At 45.4% G+C, this 16,772-nt stretch overlaps 1 long non-coding RNA gene across 1 annotated transcript; it reads left to right on the top strand.

The window, feature by feature from the left end:
* The first annotated feature begins 12,135 nt into the window (after positions 1-12,135).
* LOC116573494 lies at positions 12,136-16,102 on the top strand. The gene is made up of 3 exons (XR_004278840.1): positions 12,136-12,261; positions 15,722-15,833; positions 16,021-16,102. It is a non-coding gene; the product is annotated as an uncharacterized LOC116573494 (long non-coding RNA).
* The last annotated feature ends 670 nt before the right edge of the window (positions 16,103-16,772 follow it).

Below are 16,772 nucleotides of genomic sequence, written 5' to 3'. Positions count from 1 at the left end.
TTATTCCACTGTAAGTCAGGGGTCTAGACCCAAACTCCAGGACTAGACTATTTGGTGAGTATTTGGACCCCCTTTGAGGTGTCATTTAATGTTTAGCTTTACCTATGGGATTCTTCAATTTATTTCTAGGGAGAGTGGATGGGAACTTTTTACTGGCACAGAAGTTAGTTATAACTTCATTGGTCATGTTTCAAAAGTAGGAGATACATTATTTTCTGAAACATGAATGAAAACTCAATTAACACTTAGAGAGGCGGGCAGCAAATGGGAAGTACTGCAGTGAGAAATCTAGGTCAGCAAAGTCATCTTGTTGGAAGGGCATCCAAACAGGGAGAACATTGTTTCAGACTAAAGTTATTAGTTAATTGCACTTATAAATTCCTTGTGTTCAGATTTTTGACATTTTATCTTGCCTCTCTTTGAGGCCTGCAGTAGGTTCTTATTTGAGGTACACGGAAATCACTCACTTCAAAATTACATTGCAGGCTCTCTGACAAGCTCACCATCCATCTTTGATCCAAGGAGGGTCTGAAAATAAATCTGAGTCTTTCAACAGCAACATCATAGTGCCCATGCTCTTTCTCTCCAGCCTGAGATCCGAACCAGACACAGGATATGGGGTCATGTCCTCATCCCAGCATACTAAGCACAGCAGCGGGAGTGAATTACTTTATTAGGCACAGAGTTAAAGCTACAAGCAGCATTGCTTAAGGAAGTTTCAGTGTTCCCCTATCCTTTACAAAATGATTTAAACCAGAGCCAGAAGGTGATATTTGGGGACCAATAATGAGTAATGATGTGGTGTCTCCACCTTCCTGGGGTTGTCTTCTTAACCTGTGCTCAAGGAAATTGGCTAGAACTGGGTGGGTCAAGTGCGATAAGGCACAGAATCAACCGGCAGTGCTGCCCTCAGTGAGTCATTTGGCCTCCGTGGTACTCCATTTCCACATAAAGTCACAGTGTTATGTAGGACTGACAGTTCCTAGTGCAGGCCATGGGTTGCTTGGTGCACTGTGATTGGTTGTGACATGTGTCACAATAAATTATCACCGATTACATTTAAAGGAGTGAATTTGAGGCTGCTCCTGGACACTGTCCTTCTTATTTGCTTGCACGGAGATATGCTTGCATGAAAGACTAGAAGATAAGTGGTCTTCCTGGGGAACAAAGCACTACAGACCCGGCGGTTGAAAATAGCCGAAATTTATCCTCTCACAGTTCTGGGGCCAGAGGTCGGGTGTTGGTGGGATGGGGCTCCCTCCTGAGGCTCTGGGCTGCCTATCCTCTGGCGAATCATGAATCCTAAATAACAGTGGGAGCATCCCAGCTGCCGGTGTGCTGCCCAAGTTCTTGAGGACAATCAGTTCACAGGAGTGCGTGCTTTTCTGAAGACACAAAAGTCTCTGGAAAAGTCAGTAAAACCTGCAGGTAGTTGAGGACATGACCTTCTCTTTCAGATTGCTTTTCAGGATTTTCAGGACTTTTCAGATTGCTTTGGGGGCCTTTTAGATGGGTCTTACTGAAACATCCCCAGGTCACTGGGACCTGTCCCCTCTTAAAGTCCCAGAGAGGACATTAGTTTGAGATGTAGCGATTGTTGTTGCTTTTGGGTGGCGTGCCACTGTGTGGATTTTGTTTTACATTCATCCAATGACAGATGCTTGGGTTTGTGTACATTTTTTGGTGATTGTGAATAAAGCTTTTATAAACATTTATGTAAAAAAAGTCAATGCATACGAGTATTTATTTGCAACAAATGCATGGCAAGTAATTTTTAGATGTAAATAAGGACTCTGAAAAAATTTTCACAGTCATGTCTTTGGCTCAAGAATAACCATTTCTAATCTGTAGTAACCAGTCTCGATATTCTATTAATAAGGCTGAATTCGGGATCCTGTGACCTCTGCACCTGTCCAAGACCTCATGCTTAGAAGGGCTCCTGCTTGCTTTAATGCTTTGCTGTGGTTGTTTTGAAATTTTGCACTGGGACCCACCCATTATATAGTCAGACTAATAAGCATAATCAGTGGGAAATTTTCATATATGCTATGCTTTCCCCAGTCTCTTGGCTATTCATATTGTTGGGTCAGCGGGCTCTAGGCGTGCAGGAGGAACAATAGAAATGACCACAACCTCCTCACCCCCCCTTTCCTTAACCCTTGACTCTCCCGCCAAAAGGATGTGTGCCTAGGTCATGTCTCCATAGGTAACCCAATACCTATGCAGGAAACAGATAAAAGACCCTTGCCAACTCCCTCTTAGTGCCACTTCCTCGACTTCCCATTTCCGAGTTGGGGAACCTCACCGGAGAGTGCCCACCTCCTCCCGGCACATCTTTCCTTGCTCCCCTTCTCCCGAGCCCTGAAATTTCGCCAGAGAGTGCCTTTAATAAATCTTACCTTGCGCCCACCTTGCCTGTTATTGTGTTTACCTCGCCTGCGAAACCTTACACATATATGAGAGTTTTTTCCCCCTTAACTTCCCCTTCCTGCAGTATTGAATATTCTGTTAAAAAAGAGCAGATAATCTTGAGATGAAAAGAGGGCCATAGCTGAGAAATTTAAGAGCATGTGTTTCCCCCACCTGGCAAATTAGTTCTGGTCACTAGTACTTCCCAGGCTGTGTCTGGGTTCCCAGAGAGTCTGGCCTTGCCTGACCAAGAAAGATTGTTGTGATAGGAGGCGACTTTTGGAACAAAGAATAGCTGTGGTAACCTGTCTTTCTGTTGAAATTTCACCTGCCTCCTCCATTACGATTGTTCATGCTTACAGTGTTGCATGATTTTCCAAGTTATTATTGCACAGCTTCTAAAATCTAGAGAGCCTCTTTCCCTGAGCCCAGTGTGACCAGGACTCACTGTCCCAGGTACCGTATTCATTCCTACAGCTGGCACAATAAATTACCACAACCCTGCCAGCCTCCAGCAACAGAAGTTTATTTTCTCACATTTCTGGGGGCCACACGTCCAAAATAAAGATGTCGGTGGGGATGTTTCTTCCTAGAGGCTCAGAGGGAAAACTGTTCAGCACCTCTCTCCTCCCTCCTGGCCGCTGTTGGCAATACTTGGGATCCCTTAGGCTGTCGGTGGATCGCTGGAGTCTCGGGCCCCTTCGTCAAGTGGCTGCCTTCCCTGAGTCTCTGTGTGATTTTGGGTTTGTTGTGCACCCAGTAATCCACAGTGTTCTCATCTGGAAGGCCTTGATATGATTCCAGCCGCAAAGATCCTTTTAGCAAATAAGACCACACCTACAGCTTCCAGGTGGACAGATCTATTGGGGGCTATCACCCAACCCACAGCCAATATGTGCTTTTCGGGAGCTCAAATCGCGTAAGCCTCTATGAGCCAAACAACTTCTGCCTTAAATAATGTTATGTGGTCCTGCTGGCTGTGGCTGTGGAGACTGGCGTGTCCCGCATTCACGGGTGTGCTCTGGCTTCCAGCTTGTGCCCGACGCTGTAGGTTTCTAGGAGTTTTGCAGAACCCATTTATTTCACCCAGCCATTATTAAAAATTAAATGGTATAAATTCACAGTGAAAAAAGTGATATTAAACCCCAAAGCTGCATCTGCTCAAAAGGCATCACTTCCTAATGGTTTCCCTGCATTTTACTGTTCTGAACTCTTGAGGTTATGTACGTCTGTTGCACCTCGGGGTGTACTGCTGACCGTCTCTCGTCAGGGCCAAGCAGAGTCACGCCGGGAGCAGGACGTCTGCTGTGGTGGGAGTATGCACACAGAGGCTGCCCTGTAAGGCCTCCTCCCCCGGAGCTGGTCCTGTCGCTAGGAACCCTGACCGTGAGAATGAGGCCACTGACAACCGATGCTAGGTCACCTGGAGGTTAGGTTTCAGGGAGCAATTCCCTAACTGTGCCTAACGACATGTGATCTGCAAGTTTTTAACTGATGTGTGACTTTGTTCCTAAATTCACAAGTCAGAAGAGATTGTTCATTCGCCAGCCTCCATATCCTCACTTCTGTTTTTGAAAATGATACCACTGAGCCTTGGATGATGACACAGATGTTTTCAGGAGTGCAAAGCTGACGGTTTGTCAACAGTTGCAAACCTTTTATTTGGGTCAGTCCAGGGGTAATCTGACAGAGATGCTATTTGGACTTGGACAGGCTTTTAACTTGCTGTGACCTAATGGGACAGTTAAGTTTGATCTACTCTTTCTTTTCCCTTTTTTTTTCTTTTCCTTTGTTATGCATGGCCACCTCAGGTATCCTTGGGAGTGAGTTAAATGGCCCCAGAAACCAGCAAGAAGATTCTGAAGTGAGTAAGATTTTAGAATAGAATTGTTTATCTGGAGGTGTTTGCATAGGGAAGCCCTCTGGTCTAGTCATCTCTGGTTGAAGCCAAGATATGTGGGAAGCTGTTAATTCCCTCAGAGGGCTTGCCCCTCTGCCCAGGGGGCTTCTGACTCAGGAAGGTATTTTTTTTTTTTTTAAGATTTTATTTATTTATTTGATAGACAGAGATGACAAGTAGGCAGAGAGACAGGCAGAGAGACAGGAGGAAGCAGGCTCTCCAAGGAGCAGAGAGCCCAATGCGGGGCTTGATCCCAGGACCCTGGGATCATGACCTGAGCCGAAGGCAGAGGCTTTAACCCACTGAGCCATCCAGGCACCCCCAGGAAGGTATTTAAGATCCGGAAAAAACAAATCATAAATAAAAACAAATATGATGAGGAGAGATATGCTTCTAAAATATATCAGAAACTCTATCTTCAGGCCATGTCACATAGAATTCAAATCCAGAAGGTGAGCAGAGACCTGATTTGAAAAGACTATTGCAACTGGGGAAAGGGAACTGTTAGGAGGGGGAAGCAGTGTTTGCAACAGGAGAACAGTGATGTGGTAGCTGCAGGTGTCTCAGAGGTCGGGGAAGGGCTTGTCTTTCTTTTCTTTTCTTTTTTAAGATTTTATTTATTTATTTGACAGAGAGAGTCACAGTGAGAGGGAACACAAGCAGGGGGCATGGGAGAGGGAGAAGGAGGCTTCTCTCTTGGCTTCATCTCAGCACCCTGGGAACAAGACTTGAGCTGAAGGTGGGTGCTTAATGACGGAGCCACCCAGGTGCCCCTGGAGGTAGATAAATAAAAACACACATTTAATTCTGTGCTGAGGTTGTCAGTTGGACAGACTTCATGGTGAATGTTGGTTGGAACTCGTGGAATAGTGACCTCTAGGTGAGGCCAGGTTATCATTTGTTCCTGGCGTTTCGCAGGCAGATGCTTATAATGTCAGCATCCCTGACTTCCAGCTCTGTGGGGACTCCCTGACGCCAAGACTGTGCCCGGGAGAACGGCTAGAGCAAAGATCCTGCCTCAGAGACTTGCAAGGTGGTGCACTTACCCTCTTATTGACAGAAACTCAGAAACAAGAGCAAAATGAGTATTCCAAAGCGTGAGAGAAGATGGTGTTATAACACTGAATAAAGACAAGAGAGTAGTTATGTATCAAGGGCTCTACCATATTGCTTATCTGTATAAATAATCTTGCTCAACCCAACAACAAGCCCAAGGAAGCAGGGATGTCTGTCTTAGAGGTGAGGGCAGAGCTAAGAGAGGTTCAGGACCTGGGGAACTGATGCTTTCTGGATAAGTGGGTTAAACCACAGGCCAGGGTGATGTGCTGACCTCATGCAAGTGAGTGATGCTAAGCAGAGAGTCTCGAAGCTGTCTGGTAAGGATTGGAGGTCAGTCTCATTCCGCAGCCAGGATCCTTCTGCAGCACTCAGCTCCCTGCAGTCTCATGTGGGGCTCCTAACCCACTAGGAAAGACTGCCAAGCACTTCTCACGGGGGTAATTTGTTAAGTGCTGATGGTAGAAAGTGGGCATTGACACAGTCCAGGTCATTCGTTTGTAGGAGAGTCCACTGGCTTTGGCTTTGTTTCACTTGTGTGGAGCAGAACCCACATGTGGGATTAAAGTAGGTGACATTCCTGACCACAGAGCAGTCATCACTGGGCAGTTAATTCCTATCATGATATAAAAAATACGTACAAGCAAAGTGGTGGATGGGTGCACTGAGAACTACCCACATTTCCACCAGGCAAATGTACCCAAAATATGCCTGGAAGGAGGCATCCCAAGAGCCCTCATCTGTCTCCCTTCCTCTGGCTCACCAACATTTACTGCGATCGACTGCCATTTGTTGTTGGGTGTCTACTACAGACTGGACATTCATAGGACAACTTCAGTCATTATTTCTAATGCTCACCACAATCTTGTAAAGTAGCTGATCTTATTCTCATTTTATAGATGAAGAAACTGATGCTAAGAGGTGTTACATGGGAAGCCATGGAAAGCCATTGGTGTATTTGGTATTTGAAGAAAGAAATGAAGTGCGGTAGAATATCAGCATCTCATTGGTTCTGGGCATTTAACTGGGCATCTCTAAGACTCCATAATGCCTTCAGGTGGGCGTATCTCGGGGCTCCAGGACTAGAGGCTTTAACCTGAAAACCACCTCTTCAGAGTGTGTGGGTCATGGAGAATGGGATAAACTTCAAGGCTGTGGTGCTGTCATTAGTCAAGCTGGGGCTCCAGGGTTGACTTGGTAGTCAAGAGATGCTGTGTGGTTAGAAAATGGACAAAAGTTGAAAAAAATTGGCATGGTTTGGGACACATCAGAAACTTATAAATCCTCCCTTATGTTTCCTCAGGGAAAGACACTGAAAAAAAAAACCCAAATATTTGATATATAAATTTGAATTTCTGGGCTAATTGTATTGTACTTTTCACTTCCTGGTCCATTAAAAAATCCTGATAGGTAAGTGAAGGGGGGAAATATTCCCAGTTTAAACGTGTCAACAGTATGGACATTAAGGATGCACCTGCTGGGATGAGCCCTGGGAGTTACATGCAACTGATAAATTATTAAACACTACACCTGAAACTAATGATGTGCTATACAATGGCTAATTGAATTTAAATTAAAAAAAATCCTATGCATTTTTGTATAAATAAATAAATAAAGAAATAAATAAATAAGCAAACCAGCTATAAGTGGGACAGCAGGTGCAGTTGGCAAATTTACTCTAATGGCAGGAAAGCAAGTGGAGAATTATGCTGGAAATTTCCTATTTTGTAAGTATTCAGTCAGATTTCAATGCTAAGGACTCGTAAATAGAAATTTTTGACCCAATCTCTCATAATAAACTTATTTTGTGGAGATACAACCAAGATATTTGAGTTGACTTGCTGATTATTGTATGTTTCTTTCTGATTATTAGTTGTAACTTGGGAAAGAAGCAGTTACTTTCTTAATTTTGGTCGTGGTTAAGCAGGAATCTCTGGCCCGGACATACTAGAACTATATTCAGAACCAGAGCAACTGTCCAGAGCCTCCTTTTTCCCACTGGTACACGGAAAGTTGTATTAACAGTCATGTCTAAAATTCCTGCTGTTTTAACATTTCATAAACTGTTGGTATAGAAAAGAAGAACTTAAATTTTTTTGGGGGGGGTAGGGGTGGTATTTTCTACTGTTTAAAAGTTTTTCAGAAGTATATTTTTCATTTAGTTTGAGCAAGCAAAAGTTTAGAAAGGAAATCAGAAAAACTATGATTCTTCTTTGGGGAATAGATGTCCTGTGGCATTCTACCAAAATCCCACCCTGTCCTTGCAAAAACATGAATTTCTTGACAGAACATTTATCCTTTCCCCTCACCCAGAGAGTGATAGTGTAATTGGCAGCTGGATGCCCAAGGGTTCAAGATCAGCTCCTTCAGGAGTGCATGCCCAATATTCAAGGAGCAACAGACCACTGGACTCCCTTTCTTGCAACCCCCCACCCCACCTTAGCCCTGCATTCTGAAAATGATGGTATCGATGTGCTCCTGGACAAAGACATTCTGGGAGATTATACATACACACACATGTGCTTGAGCAATAAGCATAGAATTCATACACTTCTTCCAATCTATACATAATTCATAAAGGTATGGATATTAGAAGATTATAGGTCAAAAGCACTGTGGTTGAAATATACTTTTCTATGTACTATAGAGTCAACGAAACAATGCAGTACAAAATAAGTTGATAATGATTCTGCAAAACTAATAGCAATTCAAAATTTATGTATTTGTTTAAGGTTTTCCAGTTTTATGGGGATATGATTGACAATTAACATTGTGTCAATGTAAGGTGTGCAGGGTCATGATTTGACACACACATATGTTGCAATTACCACAATAACCTTAGTACATCTGTCACCTCACATGGCTAACCCCCTCCTTTTCTTTGCTGGTGAGAACATTTAAGATCTACTCTCTTAGCAAATTTCAAGTAGACAGTAATTAAATTAAATTAACTTTGCTATAGAAGGTCTCACAGATACCCTGAGTCTTTGAACCTCAACGTACACATTTACCTGTCTTGATTTGAAAGTTACATAAGTAGTAAGTAGGGGTGCCTGGGTGGCTCAGGGAGTTAAAGCCTCTGCCTTCGGCTCGGGTCATGATCTCAAGGTCCTGGGATTGTGCCCCATGTCGGGTTCTCTGCTCAGCAGGGAGCCTGCTTCCCTTCCTCTCTCTCTGCCTGCCTCTCTGCCTACTTGTGATCTGTCTGTCAAATGAATAAATAAAATCTTTAAAAAAAATGAGCAGTAAGTAAATCAGAATTTCATCCTAGGGGCTTATGATCTCTACAGCTAAACAAAGTTCTGCATTAACTGTACGCATTCAATGCTTCCTCAACTCCAGCTGAACATCCTAAAGTCATTTGCAACATTTATGTTTTAAGGTTATGCCTACATTTGTGACATTTGGTTTGCCGAGTTTCTGCCTGTGATGTCAGTGAAACAAGATTGTGAAATTAGGTAGTTCTCTAAAGACAACCAAAGAATATTACATAGTTTAATTTTCTAGCAAGTGCATTTTGATAGGAGAACATCTCGACAAACGAAGTCCAGTTACACAGTTACTCTCTTCCGAACTCTAGTCCTATTTCATTGGAGAGCAATGGACCCAGCATCGTACAGAAGCTTTACAAGTCTCCTAAAATAACCTTTCCCCTGAGCCTCATGCAGCCAGGTATTCCAGTAATGTAATGTCTTCCCAGCAGAATCCTGCACGCTCCGAGTGATATTGCCGTTTGCTGGAGTTCTCAGCAGTGAAGCTCTTTCACCCGGTTGCACCCAATTTCACTGACCAGTAGCTCGGGCTTCACTTCTCCCTCATATATTCAATATTTCCATTGGCAGGTACGGAGCAGACACATCAAAAGAGGAACTGCAACATCTTAGAAGAAGGGGGACAATCCTCACTCTCCACTGTGTCGGGTTTCAACGTTTAATATGGATATGAACAGGATCAATAGCTCCAGCATGTTCTGGCACAAGACGTATTTATATTATTCTTTTATAGATGGATTAGATTTTTATTCTTTCTCCTGTGAAATGGTTTCAGTACCTAAATTCCTCCCAAATGCCAGAGCTATCAGTAGGTTGTCCTGATGTGGCCAGTCTCCGGGCCATGGAGTTTGGGCTGCTCGGGAGGGAATGGACAGGAACTTGGACCCAAATGAGGTGTTTCTCCTCACAGAAGCATCTTTTCGAAATCGCTCTCAGTGCTTGGCAGCAGTGATCATATGGAGACTTTTTAAAACTTTATTTTGAATAAGTCAATCAGAGAAAGACAGTTATCATACAATCTCACTGATACTAGGAATTTGAGAAATGAGACAGAGGATCATTGGGGAAGGGAGGGAAAAAGGAAACAAGACGAAACCAGAGAGGGAGACAAACCATAAGAGACTCTTAATCTCAGGAAACAAACTGAGGGTTCCTGGAGGAGAGGGGGGTGGGAGGGATAGGGTGGCTGGGGGATGGACACTGGGGAGGGCATGTGCTGTGGTGAGTGCTGTGAATTGTGTAAGACTGACGAATCACAGACCTGTACCCCTGAAACAGATAACACATTATATGTTAATAAAAATATATATAAAGAAGCTTCAAAAAAATAAAACTCTATTTTGAGATAGTTTTAAATGTATGGAAAAATTGTAGTACAGAGAGCCCCCCTTTACCCAGCTTCCCTAATGCTGAGTATCTTAGGAAACCACATGACACTCATCAAAACTAAGGAATTAACACGAGTATAATACTTACAACCCAATATGGACTTTATTTTGGATCTCCTCAGTTTTCCCCAGTGGTTCTTCTGTCCCAGGACCCCTTCCAACATCCCACACTACATTTGCTCGCCATGCAGATGGAGACTTTCTGGGTCTGCAGACTACTAATTAGCTGAGAAAAATTCAGTAAGTTACTAAACCTTGCTGTGCCTTATTTGCAACTCAGAGATGGTCTGTCTTGGAGGACATGCCTCACACGTACCTCGTGTGGCGTCATGAGCACTGATGGAGGGAGTTCACACAAAACACCTTAAACAGCACCACATGCCACATGAACCCGCACACACTAAGTTTAGGGTCATTTACTCAGCACACACTAAGTTTAAGGTCATTTTTCTCACCCTATGTAAACATCTGTCTGTATGTACACCGCTGTCATGGACCGAGTCTTTTCTTGTGTGGCTGCAGATGACTCTTTTTTAAATAATTATTTTCTTGAAAATGTGGTAATGCATGCGGTAGAAAATATTTCACCAGTACTGAAAAATGTAAGTAAGAACTCTCTCCTTCCCCCAGTCCTCTTTTCCACAAGATACTCACTGTGAATCTTTTCTTGTGAACCTTCCAGAGATGTTCTATACATAGAAATATATATATGTTTTTAAAGATTTTATTTCTTCATTTGAGAGAGAGAGAGAGACAGACATAGGAACAGACATCACAAGCAAAAGGAGCAGCAGAGGGAGGGGAGAAGCAGACTTCATGCCAAGCAGGGAGCTTGATGCAGGGCTCGATCCCAGGACCCTGAGATTGTGACCTGAGCTGAAGGCAGAGGCTTAATGACTGAGTCACCCAGGTGCCCCAACAGAAATATATTTTTAAATGCACCTAGAACCTTTAAAAATATGGTGAATCCTAAAGCCTGAATATTATCCAAGAGGGAAATAACAGGTTTACGTCATTTGTATTTTTACTAAGAATAATAATAGCTGTAATTTATTAAGCATTTGCTATGTGGCAGCCATTCTCTTTCTCTCTATCGAAATTTGCCTCATTTAATACTACAAGATCAGTATCTTCACGGTAGATACTATAAGCATCCTAATTTTACAGATGAAGAAAGTGAGGAGCAGAGAGGCTGACTAACTCCTCAAGGTAGCTCAGCTTGTAAGAGATCAAGCAGGTAAGAAAGTTGGAGGGAAAAATCAGAACCTAAATACTCTGGATTTCTTTCTTTGAATGCCTTCCTTTGTTTTATATCTGCGTTCGCTCCTCTTCAGATGCCACCGTCTGTGTTTGCTGGAAACAGGTCCCAACCTGGGCTCTGCCCAGACTCCTCTTTAGTTCACCCTACACCCCTTCTATCCTCTGCTCTTTCTAAAACCCTGTGGTCACCATGCCTCTTGCTTGCTCAGAAAGCCCCATTGGCTCTTCACCTCCTGGAGAATCAAGTATAGATCATTTACCCTGGCTCCTAGGCCTTCTGTTTTCAGGCTTCCTCTGAGCCATCTGATCATAGGTCCTGCTGTGAACACACATTCACATCACACAAAGTAGCCCTCAACAACACTTGCGAAAGTGGTAAGAGCTACTTAGTCATTACTTCAATGACACATCTGTGAATAAAAAAGACCTTCAGAAAAGCTCTCTTTCATGGAGAATGGGGGATTTCAACAATTTTAATTTCCATTTTGCTGATTTCAATAGTGCAAAATTACATGTTCGGTGACCTACATTAATTATATAGTTTGGAGCTACAAATTAATTATTGATTGAAAATTTAGGAAGGTGAACAGGCAGCTATACATTCTAATTCCTTACGTGCTGCCAGAGTTTAAAACGCAGAAGTACTCCTGGTCAACACTGCTGAATCTCGGTGTTCTTGCTCTAGAGCAGATTCCAATGGCCTGAACCTGTCTTGGAGAGAGGGCCTGGCCTGAAGGTACAATGTACTTGGCAGCTAGGAGAATGGAACTCCCCATCACAGAGCCCATTGTAAGAGTCACAAAACTCCAACTAATGCCGAAGAGTTTATGTACTGCCCTATTTCAGGGGAACCACATCGCGGGTTGGCGATAGGCGTTGAGACGTTGGCGAGGATGGTAGTGTAATTTGGCAGAGCTCGGTGCGTTGTTGGAAGCACGGACTGCCTTGGCCTGGTGAACGGTTTCCTGTCCAACAGGTTGGTAGTGCCCTGCTTGATAGCATTAAGCCCCATTCATGCTGTTATCTATGAGGGTTTTGAGGCCCTACAAAGCTGTTGTGTGTCTTATCTTTTTATCCCCAGTGCCAACCACATTTCCTGGCACGGAGAAGGCACTGAGGAAATGTCTGGTGAGCAAATAGATGCAGACTTTGTTTGCCCATGAAGGGCCTTTGGACAACAGCTTCTTCCAAGCCCAACACTTAGCCTGGGAACTGCGGCAGATCTGCTGGCACTAGACAGCTGTAGGATGCTTAATGGGAATTTCCAGCCCATGAAACTCTTTAACGACATCCAGAGACCTACAGAATTAGAAGTCAGCACTTGAGGGCAAGCTGGTGACCATGCACATGAGGCATCTCTGAACACCAGCTCTTCTTGTCATGTCCGGGGTCTGTCCTCACAGTGTGTTTCTGAGCAGAGGGTCAGTAAACCCTATTCTTCCTTTAATCTTGGCCTCATTTCACTCTGATCTCTTGACCCTGAGATAATGTTTTTCACTGGTTTGCCTGTGAGGAGGCATGAATATTCAGCAGCAGGGCAAAAGTGTAGGCAGCTCATACTGGGAGGACTTCAAACGAATAGAGAAATGCTCATATTAAAATCTGGCTGAGTGACGGAGTGGGGGGCTTTGTGGACAGGTGTGGACAGGATCTCTATGTTCTGGTTCGCTGCGGTGAACACCACCAGGGAGGCACTCATGCCCCCCACTTCTGAGGACCCATCCCTGAGGCCTCCCTCAGGAGCTGCCTGGCCCCCCAGCCTCACAGGGGACAAGTCTGAGTTTGCACCGGGTCTGCAGAATCTTCTGTTCCAGTGTAGCTCAGCACCAGCTCTGCCCAACCTTGCTTCTCCAGCCCTCCCCGCTCCTGCTCCCCAGGACAAGCCCTTCTTCATCTGCACGCAAATCTCAGAGTCCGAGGGGCTGTTTTCTAGAGAACCGGGGGGAAGGGCTCTGTCTCTTTCCTTCGGCACCCTGAGATGTCATGCGTTGCCATCCTCTGGTATATCAAAATTTGTCCTCTCAAACAGCCCAACAGCAGGAAGCTAAAACAGCCCAGCAGCCCAACAGCAGGAAGCTAAAATGTTCATATAAATGGAGTCATCTACTCCTTCTTCAGAGATATTTGCATTTTACCAGACTCTTGGGATAAAACAAGAAATAGGGCTCGATGGCATCCCAGGCAGTGAAGTCAGGGGTATTTGGGGGAGCCAGAACAGAGGCTCTGCCCAGCCCCGCCCCGGCAGGGGGCTGGGAGCAGCAGCCCGACTCCTGCGCCTGCACCAGGAAAACCCAGCGTTCTTCCACTGGCAGTTTCCTGGCCTTCACCAGGGAGACCATCAAGATTTCCTGCCCCCTTCAAATCTTGAGTATTTCCAAGGTAGCAAAAGGCAAATGGTTCAAAGTCGAAAAATGTATCTCAAGAAGTTCAACCATTTCTTCCGCCGTGTTGCCTCCCGAACTCCGCAGACACTCTTCTGTCCTTTTTTTTCTTCCGGGGGCATTCACGGCTCTCTATGGAGCAGGTCACCCTCTTTTCCCCATTCCTGTTCTCCATCAGCTCCTCATGGTGGCAGAGGCTGTGTCGTTCCTGCTTCCTGCCATCAGGCGGGCACACAACCCTTGCTTTCTAACGGTCCAGATGGAGTCAAGACAGGGGCCTCCTATGTGTGGGATGTAGCAGCACACGGGGGAGCAAGTGATGCAACAGCTGAGCCCCCTCACCGAGTTCTCACCGGACTGTAGCCTCCAGCAAGCGTGACCTGGGAGTGCAGTCATAAAGCATCCTGCCTCGTGCGTCTCTCCATCCCTCTAAGTTCCCGTTATGTTTGGATCAGACAAGCAGTTAAGATGATCTCTCCTGTGTGAGAGTTAAAATGCGGACTCCCCCTTTGGTCCCCCAGCTCAGGCCTGACCTAAGGAGGGAACATGCAGTTAGAGAAGGGCATGTGGCCGGCTTCCCCTCCCTCCTCACCGAGTGCTTCCTTTCCGTTCCTTTTCAGTCACCCAACTAACTACGATTTCCAAAACCCCAGGGTTGGCAGGTCCAGCAGAGAAAGGGGAGCAAGAGAGTTCTTACCTGGGCAGATCAGTCTTCAGTGGGACCTGTGGTCTGGGGACAAGCCCAGTCTTTCCGATGTAGATTCTTCCTAGATGATTTCCAGCCCAGACACCAGCGCCACACGCCTGCCCTCCCATCCGGGTGGGACCTGTGTTCTTCTGAGCTTGCTGTGAGTCCCTCCTCAGACTCGGCCATGTGGCGGGATCTTCAGAGGTCTGTTTACCCCTGCAGGTGATCCTGTCGGGCAGGATGGTTGGCTCTCCAATGTTCTCTCTCCTGAGGTACTTCCCCTTCAAGGAAACCCACTCGTTAGCCCTCACAGACTCTCTGACTGCAGGCCTGTCAATGCAGCCTCCCTCTCCTTTGACTTGTCTGTCTGTCCCTCCCAACAGGCCCAAATGCGGGGCTCCAAAGTGCCCCGCAGGCAAGTTCTCCAGATGGGAGGGACGCATTAGCTCTGGCAGAGGTCTCCCTGAGCCTTCCCCAGTGGGCGAGAGGACGAAGGGCCCTTTCTTTCCCTTGATAAGCCTACCTTCTATTCCCAAAGCTTTCCATAGCCATTGCCTTCCTTTTAAATTTCTCCAAACACGTTCATAGCTGGAGGGGGATGCCACAGAACAGACTTGTGGGAAATGTACAAGCTGGTGCAGAAGAGATGAAAGAGAATTCAATTTTAAGATATGAAATAACAAAACAGGATATGAAGAAAATTCCAGGCAGGTCCAAAGGAGAAAAATACCATATCCAACTTGAGAAAGAAGAAAAGTTTTCATGGAAGAGTTAGATAAACTTAGAAACGAATAGGACCTCTACTGGTTAAGATGGGGCAGAGAGGGGCAGGGTGGGGAGGATTCCCAGCAGTAAAGCGAGAGTGAAGCCAGCGGTAATTTGGGGCCAGTGAGAACCAGTGTGGCTGAGACAGAGGATGGTTAGGGGTGGAGATGAAGCCGTCTTGGGGCCTGGAATTCAGGGTGAGTGTTTCACCTGATTTGGAGGGAGAGTAATGGGGAGTGAGCCAGACAGGCAGGGGGCAACGCAAGGAGCTAGAGGAGGGGACGAGGCAGCTAAAAGGGGTAGGAGAGGCAGGAAAGGGGGCTTCAAAAGACGAGGGGGCGGGGTGGGGACTGAGGACTGAATTATGCTGTGGAAAATGGGACCGAAGGAGGGACCCCTTTTCCTCCTCTTTTTAAAGTTTGGTGACATGACATTGAATTGAGATTTTGGATGAAGCTAACATTTAATGTGTGCTTATGTGCTAAGCAGAGTACAAAGCACATATGATTTTATTTAATCTCACAAGTAAAATCTTATCACATGGGTTTAAAGATCTGTTTTTCTCGAATCTCGGCTTTCTCTTCTGTCTGATTCCTTGAAAGAGAAACCATCTTAACCATTCAACCTGTGAATCAAGCACAGTGCCAAGCACATAATGGATCCTTAATAAGATCACAATAAATGAACATCGGAACTTGGGCCATCTGCAAACAGGTATGCACTAGTCCCCATTGGAATACACAGGACTAAGCGAGTTGCTTGGGGAACAAACGCAGCTAACCCATGTCTAGGTGCTTCTATGTAAGTCGGGGTGGCTAAGCTTGGACAGTATGATAATCCTTAGAAGAAGGGCACCTCTTCATCTGGGCTGTGGCCGCTATAAGCTATCTCTGCTGCACAGGGCATGATCAAAGGTCAGGAGAGAGGGACTCCTCACTGCCCTCAGATTACCTGGAGCACCCAGGAGCTGCAGAGAATGTCCCGGGTAAGACTCTGACCAAAACTGACCTGTTGCCCATGAACTTCATGGATGCTCCCTTTAGTTCATTCTTAGGTGTGGAGAGTTAGATTATTGGGGTTTGCATGGCCCTTGAGTTTTCTTTTAACCCCGTGTAATTAGAGAATGGGGGTAACCTAGGGGGCTGGGCTGATTTTGCTGGGCAGGCCTTTGTAAAGGACTCCTGTGTGTTCCTTCTGAGCCATTGGTCTAGACAAATCCTCTTAGCTCTGGAGCATATACATGGGGCTGATAAGTTTCCACAACCCTCTGCCTAGTCTGACAGCTTTCATGGGACCCTCAAGCCATACCCTCAAGGTGCCTTGAGCCCATGGGCATACGACTCTATGTGTACAGTTGGAGGATTGTGAGATTCACTAAATACGTCCCAAGTTAGGAAATGACAATACACTTCTCTAACTGTTCAGGCCGAACACTCTGGAGTGGTCTGTGACTCCTCCCTTTCTTATCTTACACCAAGCCACTCAGCAAATCCCACCAGCTCCTTTCACAATATATTCAGGGAGGAGGTCTCACCACCTCCTCACCCCATAACCTGAGGATTGCTCCAGCACCTCTCGGCATCTCCCAGCTCCCATCTCGAAACATTAGGACCATTTGCCACACTATATCAAGACAGAGCCTTTTAATATGCA

This window comes from Mustela erminea, chromosome 14, assembly GCF_009829155.1.
Source record: "Mustela erminea isolate mMusErm1 chromosome 14, mMusErm1.Pri, whole genome shotgun sequence".
Lineage (NCBI taxonomy): Eukaryota > Metazoa > Chordata > Mammalia > Carnivora > Mustelidae > Mustela > Mustela erminea.
The sequence above is the reverse complement of the archived record's forward strand: the minus strand, read 5'-3'. Positions and strand labels throughout refer to the sequence as shown.